General features: G+C 36.2%; 2 pseudogenes; both read left to right on the top strand.

The window, feature by feature from the left end:
- Positions 1-1539: 1539 nt before the first annotated feature.
- On the top strand, positions 1540-2986 carry LOC132612241 (methanol O-anthraniloyltransferase-like; annotated as a pseudogene).
- Positions 2987-5814: 2828 nt separating this feature from the next.
- Positions 5815-12228, top strand: LOC132612344 (methanol O-anthraniloyltransferase-like; annotated as a pseudogene).
- The last annotated feature ends 387 nt before the right edge of the window (positions 12229-12615 follow it).

The following is a 12615-nucleotide window of genomic DNA, read 5'->3' as shown; positions in this document are numbered from 1 at the left end:
GAGTGTCAGACCGTACGACCAACCTTATCCATTTTAGGGTTTTTCTTTATTCTTTAGGGCCTTATGTTATATGAAGCCCATGAGGCAAAACTATAAATAGGGATCATTATCCTACTTTTAGGGGTTGGCTTCTGGAACTCTATAACATTTGTAATAGCAGATATATACGAATTCTCTCTCTCAATATCAGATTTTGGTCCGGATTTATTGTGTTCATCTTTAGATTTGTGCAATCAAACAATATTCAACACATTAGCATATACATTTAGCGCAGACCTTCAACTACCATCTAGTTTATTCATAGCCAATTACATTCCATTTTCTTTCAATCAAAGAATAGATTAAAGTTTTACCACATATCCTATACCTCACTCATAAATTTAATTGATTATCCAAATTTTGGGTAAACAGACTCCGGAGGATCCCGTTTCATAGCAACTGGTGCAAATCTAATACTACTTGAGTGCATTCGTTGTTTGCTTGGCACTGTAAAGTTTTGTTATATAAATATAACGGCAAGTTACATATATGGCTGCTCCGCCGAAAATAATTACTCCACTAGCAAATAAACATAAAATATATATTATTTTGTATAATTATGTATTAATATACAAAATAATATACATTTTTTGGCTATATTTTGATAGGCGGATAATTGTAAACACTAAATTGTTGTGGTTCCTCAAAAGTTGTCAGTAAGGCAAAAATTGCGTTTAAATTTTTCTCGAATTCTAAGAGGATTAAAGAATTTTCATTGAGTCCTAATTAGACCCGGATAGATTTAGTCAAGCACCATATATACATATTCTGTTTTACGGCCTATCATGTCTAGCATGATCCTTTGGTATTATTTTACTTGGCTATTAGGAATCTTGTCTTCTCTGGGTCATGTTTAAAAAAAAAAAAAAAAAAAAAAAAAAAACAGGTGTTACACACTATGGTCCGTCACTTTTGCTTAGATTGTGACTTTCTGGTCAAATTAACTTTTGACACTTTTAACACGCTGGTTAAAAAATGATAATATTTGCTTCAATAATTAAGCTATTAGCAATCATGATGCATTTGGTGCATATGTTTTGTATTGATTTGGTTTGGGGTTCGCCTAAGAGTAAGGGTAGGTGCCCTCACGATACAATAGGATTTTGGACCGTGACACAATTAGGAATGTTCCTGTATGGTATAGTATGATATATTTTGAAAATTTTGATTCAGTAATTTCGATTTTGTTATTGAAGATGTTATACCATTACCATATTGAATTAGTTCTATTGATTTGGTACTTTTAGTTTAAGCTTTGATTTGTGCGGCACGGTAAGTCGATAACCATAATTTGTTCGACTTCAACTTACGTTGATAGCGGAGATTAAGAATTTGGCAATGATGGAAAAGTTTTCACGCATGAAAGAAATGAAAACTGTCTAGCATTAACTGGAAGCAACATTAATGTTTGAATAATTTTTATTGCATATGAGTATACAACTATGTAAGCAAGTACACAATTATGTAAGCATAAATTGCCTGAGCTGCGTTTTGATATGCATGCGCCGTTTGGTTGGTAGCTCGGTGGTTGACAAGCTGGGTTGTGGTGGTGCTCTGTTTTTATGGTGTTTGGAGCTCACAAGGTGTCAAGAATAGAGTTTTTATGGTTGTTGGGTAGTGTTCCTAAGCTACTTGAGAAGAAACTAGAATGGCTACATCTACGTTAACATCAATGAAGTTCCACCCAAATTGGCGAAAATGAGAGACCGGAGTGATGAAGAATCAATCTGCTGATTATGGTTATTGTAGTCTAGGTTAGGGAATCAGGTCTAACTTTCTTTTTATAGAGTGTCTAATTTTGGTAAGTTTCCTAAAAAGTTCTTATAATACTAGGATATTCTTATACCTAATATGCCATACGGATAGGATGAAATTTGCCATTTGGCAATATGGTATTAGTTCTCCTTTCCCTCTTTTTTTTTTCTTTTTTCAATAAAGGTATAAAAAAAATATTATGATAAAGTAGTTGATTAAGAAATAGTTCAAAAGTAATTAACTAAAAGCTAGATTAAAGCAACCTATTTTTTTTAATTTTTCTTCCTTTAAAATACAAAACTTGTGCCTTGAAAATAGCGAATATTTTTTTTCCTTTTTATTTTCCACAAATATACCTACTAAATTAAAAATGAAAGTTAAAAATGTCAAAGATTAGATTAAAAAGGAAAATTAGACACTAAGACAATAAAAAAGTCCTGAGAGGGTAAAAAATTGTGTGTCTATAGATTTGTTGTTGGATACAAAGTTAATCACACTATGATGGATGGACATGGCTTGAAAATGTTTCTAAATGCATTATATGAATTGATTCAAGCTGCTTCTACACCTTCTATATTACATGTATGGCAAAGGGATCTCCTAAATGCTAGATCATCACCATGTATAACATGTACTCACCACGAGTTTGGTGAGGAAATTGAATCAAAAATTGCATGGGAATCTATGGAAGACAAGTTGATACAACAATGATTTTTCTTTGGAAATAAGGAGATTGAAGCTATTAAAAATCATCTTTCTCCAAATCATAAAGTACAATATTCGAGTAGTTAGTGGGGTTTTTATGGAAATGTCGTACCACTGCTCTTGATTTGCACCTCGAGGAAATTGTTCGTTCGATGTGCAGTACTAACATACGTGAAAAATCACTAAAATTTGAACTACCACCTGGATATTACGGGAACGAATTTGTTACTCTATTATGTTCAGATCCACTGACATATGCAGTTGAATTGGTCAAAAAAGTTAAAGATCATATTAACGAATTTGATTTTGGATGGGGAAAACCCGTTTTTGGAGGGGTTTCCATAGCTATATCTTTTATTAGTATTGGTCTGTTAATAATGACAAGGGAGAAAAGGGTATTTTAATAGCTATAAGTTTATCTCCAGTGGCCAAGGAAAATTTTCAAAAGGTAGTCCACAAGATGACTTTCAAAAATGTAGGAGTCTAACATAATTTCAAATATGTAAGGCTTTTTTTGCCTTTAATTCCAACTCATTAATGCATGTTTAGAGCAGTGGCAGAGCCACAGTGTAGTAAGGGTGGTCAGATCAACACCCTTAGGCAGAAAATTATACCATTTATACAAGTCAAACGCGATTTATTTAGAAATATAATTTATTTTGAACACCCCTGGAGCAACCAAGTAATGTAGCGCAGCGGTCAAATGGTGTTCAGGAGTTCTTTCACGTCATGGGTTCGATTCTCCTAAAGCGTCGTTTTGCCATTCTTTCTCTCAAAACACAGCGTGCCATTCTTTTTCTCAAAACACAACGTCTACAATCGTCTAGCTTGTGATGGCTATCTATCATTGATTATTCGTATGAGGAATGGAACTACGACTATAAATTTTTTTTGTTCCAACTCTAAGTAACAACATTAAAAATTTCATATATTATTCCGACCTCAATAAATGAAATAATTAACTTGTCATATTTTTGCTTATAAATCTTTGAGTTATGATTCTGGGTAGTGTCGTGTTGTCTTTGTACTTATTTAATCAAAGTACCTTACAATATATTTGAATTAAATTTTCACTAGTAGTTTTTTTTTTAACTTTTTTTTTTTTTTTTATGAATTTTGATTTATACAATTGTCTTTCTTGGAGCCCTAGCTCTCAGGAAAATCCGTAGCCACTACCCTTCGAGTGCGCACTGGGTGCAACCTGCTCAATGTGCAATAACTCGCAAACCATACATGAGATTTATAACAATTGTTAGTTCTATTATAAGTGTTTTTACCATTTAGCTAATAAATATTACATCGATTAATTCAAAATTTTCGGTGCATCCAATAATCGGATAAAAAAATTATTTATTTTACAAAATTTGAACACTCTTAACAAAATCTCTGGCTCCACCACTAGTTTAGAGAGTGACTAAACTAGAATTATGGAGCTTGTATAATATTAAGTCGTTATACTATTAGATAGCAGTTACATCATGTATGAACCATTTTATGCTTATATATAAGTCTGGGGATCATTCCATAGCATGAACTTAGCATGATGTTCTGAAGTTCACCATGCTATATCATGAACTAAGCATTTTTTGTATATATGAATGTATTTGGTTATATTTATCCTTATTGAGCCCTGCGTTTCAGTTTACGTGAACCTGTTTCCTTATTGATCTGTGTAAAAAAAATGACCTCTTTCTATATTTGGAAAACAATTTACCTTTATGCAATGATTTATATCCACACAAAATATATGTGACTCATTTAACACCACAAGTTTAAAAGTCTTCTCCTCTTTCTTAAACTACGTGTCCAATCAAATAGATTAACATAAATTGAAGCGAAGGGAGTATTTAATTTGTCAAAATTTCAAGTCAATTGATTATGATGATAGTTGTTCAATCACAAAGAAAAGGGAGGAGGGCAGCGACGGTGGATGGATAATTTTGCGCCAATTCTATAATGTCAGGGATAGTGATGGACGGATGGTATAACTAAGAGTGTAAATGATCTTTTTAGGTATATAGTATAGAGATATTTTTGACCTTTTTGTTAATAAAAACAGGAGTAATATTTATAAAAAGGTGAATTTTCATAAATAGCACTATTTATGCCCCCTAATTAATAGCAAATTATAGCTATATCATTGAGTTTACATTTTATAAATGTGTTTCGTTAACATTTTTTTACTCCTATTTTCTAATCTAAGAATTTCTTAATGGAGTAACTTTTAAAAATCATGTTAACGTTTTCCACTCCACGTACTTTTTCTTAGACAAACTAATAACAGGCTAAGGGTGTCCCCATAACATTTTTTACTCTTATTTTCTAATCTCAGTTTTTTAATAAATAACTTTTAAATATTAGTTAACGTTTTTCATCTGCCTAACCTTTTCTTTTTCAAACTAAACAGGCTAAGGCTTGTTAACATTTTTTTACTCCTTTTTTCTAATTTAAGAGTTTCTTATGGAGTAACCTTTAAAAATCGCATTAACGTTTTCCATGCACCTACCTTTTTCAGTAATAAAAGGCTAAGGGTCTCCCCATAACATTTTTTACTCTTATTTTCTAATCTAAGAGTTTTTTAATATATAACTTTTAAATATTAGTTAACGTTTTTCATCTGCCTACCGTTTTCTTTTTCAAACTAAACAGGCTAAGGGTGTCTCGTTAATATTTTTTAACTCTTTTTTATAATCTAAGAATTTTTTTAATGGAGTAACTTTTAAAAAATCATGTTAACGTTTTCCATATCCGCCTACCTTTATCTTTGTCAAAAAACATGTTAATAAAATAAAAAAAATAAAAAAAACCATGTTAATAATTAATGGTTTAGATTGAAAATTTGAATCAGAACAAAAATGAGAATTGAATCGAAACGAGGGTGAATATCAATTTTCTATTACCTATTCACATGTTAGTTTCTATATTTTTTGTATTTTATTTGTATATTAATTTTAATTTAATTACTAATTTTCTTAATGCATGTATTCTGAACATCGGAAGCTAAATTGAAAAAATTAAAATACACTAATACCTTTAATTGTCCTTGTGTTGAACCTTTTTTTTGGTGTGTGTATTTTTCAATTTTTAACATTTTAAGGTGGCTAGGTACTTAGTAGTGGCGGCTCCAACTTTCCCATCACCACATTTTGTCACGGATAATCAATCATGTACTCCTTGTTGCATATTTGACACTATAAATCTAAATTCAAATGTTTACGAACACTACATACTTTTATTCCAATTATATTTCAAGAAATACTCTCATCATACACTACTCTTTAATTTGTTTTATCAAATTGCACGTTTATTTTGGCACACACTATGCAGATTTCAATAACACATCACAAGCCCATATTAGTAGTTCCAACAATAGTAACACCTTGTGGGACTAAACATCTTTCTGAAATAGATGATCAAAGGGGTAATCGTTTCCAACTTCCCGTACTAATGTTTTACAAATATAACTCTTCAATGGAAGGGAAAGATCCTGCAAAGATAATAAAAAATGGATTGTCTAAAACACTAGTGTTTGATTATCCATTTGGTGGTAGGATTATTGAAGGGCCTGTTAGATTGCCGTGATTATTCTCATTCATTCAATAGGTTAATATACATCATTTACAACGTAATTGTAGGCTATAAATTAAGAACTAATTTGACTAATTGATTCTAACGTATGCTATCCTAAAATAGAGGATTACAAAATATTTTTGACTAAATATTTACATAATCCAACACACCCCCGCAGTCGAAGCGGTAGGTTTACGAACGGTTAAACTGTCCCGAAAATCATCAAATTGTACGCGCGGAAGACCTTTGGTGAAAATGTCTGCAATCTGAAAACGGGGCGGAACATGGAGGACACGAACCTCTCCACATCTAACCTTTTCACGAACAAAATGAATGTCCATTTCAATATGCTTGGTACGTTGATGTTGTACCTGATTTCCAAATAAATAAATGGCACTCACATTGTCACAATAGACCAAAGTTGCTTTACGAATAGGGCAATTGAGTTCAAGCAACAGATTACGAATCCAACAAGATTCGGAGACAACATTAGCAACCCCTCTATACTCAGCTTCAGCACTAGACTTAGATAGAGTAGGTTGGCGCTTTGAAGACTAAGAAATCAAGTTATCCCCAAAATATACACAATAACCCGATGTGGAGCGTCGAGTGTCTGGACATCCTCCCAAATCTGCATCTGTATATGATAGTAGTGACTGTAGAGAGGTTTTGTATAAATGTGTACCAAATTCAATCGTACCTCGAATGTAACGCAAAATGCGTTTTAATGCTTCCATATGCTCGACTTTGGGATCATGCATAAACAAGCAAACCTGTTGTACTACGTACGATATGTCTGGCCGAGTAAATGTCAAGTATTGCAAAGCACTTGCCAGACGACGATACTTCGTAGGATCTTCATATGGGGCGCTCGAAGTAGCGCTGAGTTTGCCCTTTGTATCAACTGGTGTGGGGCAAGGCTTACATTGTGACATGCCTGCCCTATCAAGAATATCCTCTGCATAAGAACTCTGAGACATGAATAGGCCATTTTTGTCTCGGGAGACCGCAATCCCCAAAAAATAGCTCAACGGACCCAAATCTTTCATTGCAAATTCCGTAGCTATCTTGGACATAATACCGAGTCTTAGAGAATTTGAAGATGCAGTTAGAATAATATCATCCACATATAACAAAATGTAAGCAGTATCTTTTCCACGACAGTAAGTGAAGAGAGAGTTATCAGATGTACTATGCGAGAAACCAATGGTTGCCACATATTCAGCAAAACGCTGATACCATGCCCGTGGTGCCTGTTTCAAGCCATAAAGAGACTTACGCAAGAGACAAACATGATCAGGACGAGCCGGATCCTGGAATCCCAAAGGCTGATACATATAGACCGTCTCATTCAAGTTGCCATGTAAGAAAGCATTCTTTACATCAAGTTGGTGAATGGGCCGAGAGTGAGATAAAGCAACAGTAAGAACCACATGGATAGTTGCCGGTTTCACAACCGGACTAAAAGTCTCGTCACAATCAACACCTTCCCGCTGAGACCTGGCATCACCTACAAGACGGGCTTTATGCCTCTCAAAAGAACCATCAGATTTTTTTTTATGTCGAAAAATCCACAAAGACCGAATAATATTAGCATTTGAAGGACGAGGGACCAACTCCCAAGTCTTACTATCAATAAGAGCATTATATTCATCCTGCATAGCATTTTTCCAATTCGGGTCATTAAGTGCACAAACTGGATTCCGGGGAATAGGAGAGATGGAGGTGTTGGTGGCACTTAAGGCTTGATTTTTGTATTTCAAGTTCGGCTTAAATATCCCATGTTGACTACGTGTAGTCATGCGAGGAACTGATGGCAATGTAGGTGAGATGGGGCTGGCAGGGATGGGGCTGCTGCGGTGGTTAGGCGGGCGATAGATGCCTGGGCTCACAACACGCAGCGAGGGTGAAGGAGAGAGTTGGGTCACGCCAGGAGAGGGAAGAAGCTGTTGGGCCGCTGGGGTGGTGGGAGTGGCCTGCTGGACAGGCGACAAGGGAGGAGAGGAAATGGGTGAGTTTGGGTGTTGGGTTGCAGGAGGGGAAGTGAGCCGTAATGGCTGCATTTGTGGAGCATTGGCCTGGTCATGTAACAAATGTATTCTTAATGGGGAATTATCATCACCCAAAAACTCATATGAGGTAGGAGTTGGATTATTTATTTTTGAAAATGGAAAAGAGTTTTCATCAAACCACACATGCTGGGCTATGATTATTTTTCGGCTCGATAAATCATAGCATTTGTACCCCCGATGATTGGAAGGATACCCTAGGAAAACACACGGAGTGGACCTAGATTGTAGCTTATGAATTTGTGTGGAAGGGAAGAGAGGAAAGCATAGACAACCAAAAACCCGGAGATGAGAGTAGGATGGATTCTTTTGATAAAGAATCTGAGTGGGTGTCTTATATGCTAAGATTTTAAAAGGGAGAATATTGTGTAGGTACATTGCCATGGCCAAAGCATGATGCCAATAGGAGGGGGGCATAGATGCATGGGCAAGGAGTGTACGAACAATATTATTTATGGATTTAATTTTTCGTTCCGCCTTACCATTTTAGGGTGAGGTGTGCGGACAAGAAAATCGAAAAAGCATCCCGTTTTGTTCACAATTTATGAAAAGGACCATTATCAAATTCACGCCCGTTATCATATTGTAAAGTTTTGATTTCTTTTTGAAATTGAGTGCGAATGAAAATCCGGAAAGACAAGAAGATACCATAAACTTGGGACTTTGTTTTGATGGGAAAAGTCCAAAGAAAATTAGTATAATTGTCAAGAAATAAAACATAATATCTGTGAACGGAAGAGCTAAGAACGGGTGAAGTCCATAAATCACTGTGAACAATGTCAAAGGGCATAGTAGTAGTTGAAAAAGAGTCATAAAAAGACATTTTAATCAATTTCCCCAAAGGAAAAGAATGACAAACATTGTTTCGAGCCTTATTACATTCAATCAAATTACTACTACGTAAAGAACTAAGAATTACATCCCCCGGATGACCCAAACGGGAGTGCCAAATATGAGGAGAGATGACGGTAAAAGCAGAAGGTGCGGAAGACGAAATGGCTCGATAATTTTTGGAGAATGGATAAAGATCACCCGAACTCTCACATCTCATGAGTTTTCTCCCCGTCCGTAAATCCTTCACAGAAAAACCAAAAGGATCAAATTCAACAGAAACCATATTATCGATAGTAAATTTACGAACGAAAATAAGGTTTTTGATGAGTCTAGGTGTATGTAAAACATTTTTCAGGTTTAGGGAGGGATTGACTTGAAGGGAAGTATGACCACAACCATGAATCGGAATCATGTTACCATTACCAACAACAATGCCATTGTTTTTGCTCAATTGATAGTAAGACGAGAGAGTACCTTGGGAGTTGGTCATGTGAGATGTGGCTTCGGTGTCCATGTACCAATTGTTGTCATCGGGCGGATGCAAGGACATTGTATGCATAGCCTGATCAATATCCGTGGGCACATGCCCACCATGTTGTGGTGGCGGGGCTGCCGAATAGAATGACTAGGGAGGGCGAGCACCGAAAATGCCCTGTTGTGACTGGGCTGCGCGTGGCTGCTGCCACCCTGTGTTGGGGTAGGGACACGGTGGGGTGGCCCACGGCTGTGGCCCCCAAGAAGCCCAAGGAGGGAAAAACCAAGGCTGGGCAGGAGATCCTTGGTGCTGCGACGTGGCGGGCAGACTGGTTTGGTGGTTGTTTCGGTTGCCCCCGCCATTGTTCTAGCCATTCCCAGCACCACCACGGCTGTTGTTGCGGTTCCCACCGCCACGACCGCGGTTGTTCTTATTTCCACGATTGGGGGAATTTCCTAGATTATTGGAGGTATTTTCAGAATTGTTGGGCTGCCCATTAATAGAGAAATTATGAGAATTAATATTGTGGGAAATGAGAGCAGCATTCGAACCTGATTCATGAATGACGTCCTCGCCATTGCTGTCTTCCTCAAGGTTGAGCATCGACCTCACAATTTCAAAGGATGGGACAGGAGTACAGTGCTGCACCGTTGTTCGAAAATTCTTATATTCTTCCGATAACCCACGCAGAAGACGGAGCACCAGACGTTCGTCGGAGACTTTATGGCCGATGTTGGTGAGGTTGTATGCAAGAACCTTGAGCCTGGTACAGTATGATTTCACGTTCGGGAAATCCACCAATTTGGTTTTCGTGAATTTTGCATCAAGGGCAAGATCCCTAGCCGATTTGTTGTCCTGGAGGAGATAAACAAGGCGATTCCAGGCCTCGGCTGCGGTGTCCTCTTGATGAATGATTGTGTTGAGAAGATCATTCGATATCGTACCCTATATCCATTGTCGTACGATGTCATCTAGCCATTCCCATAGAGCCTTTGCAGCAATTTTCTCGGCTACGGTTGCTGTGGATGAGACGGTGGGGGAGGCAGGAGGTAAGATGTGATCAATTACCAAGTTTGCTCGACAATAGAGCTTGAAGGGAGTATCCCAGTTATTGTATTGGCTTCCTTCATAGTCAAGAACAATAGGAATGCAGGATTTGATATTGGTGACTGTAGTTGCAAGACAAGATGCAACTTGGACGCGTCAGCCATGGAGATGAGCAGAAGGAAGGGGCGAAGAAGATGGGAGGTGGGCGGCTGCTAGGGTTGTAGAGACCTAGCTTGATACCATGTAAGAGAATATTTGTCGTGATTATTCTCATTCATTCAATAGGTTAATATACATCATTTACAACGTAATTGTAGGCTACAAATTAGGAATTAATTTGACTAATTGATTCTAACGTATGCTATCCTAAAATAGAGGATTACAAAATATTTTTGACTAAATATTTACATAATCTAATAGGGCCTAATAGGAAACTTATGGTGAAGGAGTCTTGTTTATTGAAGCTGATGCAAATGTGGAGCTTAAGAAATTTGGAGAATCAATTAAACTTAAACCACCATGTCCATACTTGGATTTACTACTACACAATGTTCCCGGTTCTGATGGGATCATTGGCTGCCCTCTTTTGTTAGTTCAGGTAAACAACCTATAAATACCTCTATGGATAAACGACAGTGTAAAGAATTGCTATAAGTCCTGCAACCAACTTTTTTTTTTTTCATGTTCCTGATCCCACTCTTTTTATAAACGATTGCCTATAGTTATTTTTTAGGTTACATGATAATGTGTTATAAGTTTTTTTAATTTTAATTACAATGTTAGCAGTTAGTAAAGGTAAATTCTTAAACTAATATACCTCTATGCATAGGTGACCCGCTTTAGCTGTGGTGGATTTTCTATTGGATTCAGAGTTAATCACACTATGATGGATGGCTATGGCTTGAAAATGTTTCTAAATGCATTAACTGAATTGATGCAAGGAGCTTCTACACGTTCGATATTACCTGTATGGCAAATGGATCTCCTACATGCTAGATCATCTCCACGCATTACATGTACTCACCATGAGTTTGATGAGCAAATTGAATCAAGAATTGCATGGGAATCTATGGAAGTCAAGTTGGTACAACAATAATTTTTCTTTGGAAATAAGGAGATGGAAGCTATTAAAACTCAAGTTTCTCCAAATTGTGAAAGTACAAAATTCGAGTTGTTACCGGTGTTTTTATGGAAATGTCGTACCATTGCTCTTGATTTGCACCCCGAAGAAATTGTTCGTTTGACGTGCAGTACAGGCATATGTGAAAAATTACAAAAAGTTGAATTGTCGCCTCGATATTACGGGAATGCATTTGTTACTCCAGATGCCGTGTCAAAAGTAGGATTGTTATGTTCAAATCCACTAACATATGTAGTTGAACTGGTCAAGAAAATTAAAGATCATATAAATGACGAATACATTAGATCAGTGGCAGATTTAATGGTAATTAAAGGCGACCAGAGTTGTCAAAATCTTGGAATTTTACTGTCTCAGATAATAGATCTGTTGGATTTGATAAATTTGATTTTGGACGGGGGAAACCCATTTTTGGTGGGGTTGCAAGAGCTATATCTTTCATTAGTATGGGTGTTCCTGTTAATAATGACAAGGGAGAAAAAGGTATTTTAGTAGCTATAAATTTACCTCCAGTGGCCATGAAAAAATTTCAAGAGGTTTTCTACAAGATGACTTTCAAAAATGTGGAAGAAGTCAACATAATGTCAAAGATGTAAGTAATTTTTTCTTCCTTCCTCATCAATGCTATTTTGGGAGTTGATTAAATCAGAACTATGGAGTTTCTAATAATATTTCATCCTTTTCCTATTAGAATGTACTCGTCCATCATGAATGATTTTATAAATAAAGTATAAATCAAGTGTCCGTTTCAATTTAATTGTACAACAGTGTTTGAATAAACACGGAGTTTGTGAAAGAAATAAATACTTTTAAAACTTGTGATCTTAAAATTGTCATCGGATCTTTATGGATATAAAAAGCATGTATCAATTGGAAATTTAAAGTTACATTGTTTCAAAATATCTAAAGGTACACTTTTTTTGAAAAAACAAACTTGAAAAGAAAGTATCATAAGATGTTCAGATCTTGAGAGACTGCATGAA

This window comes from Lycium barbarum, chromosome 9 (genome assembly GCF_019175385.1).
Source record: "Lycium barbarum isolate Lr01 chromosome 9, ASM1917538v2, whole genome shotgun sequence".
In the NCBI taxonomy this organism is placed as follows: domain Eukaryota; kingdom Viridiplantae; phylum Streptophyta; class Magnoliopsida; order Solanales; family Solanaceae; genus Lycium; species Lycium barbarum.
This window is presented reverse-complemented; position numbering and strand designations above follow the sequence as displayed.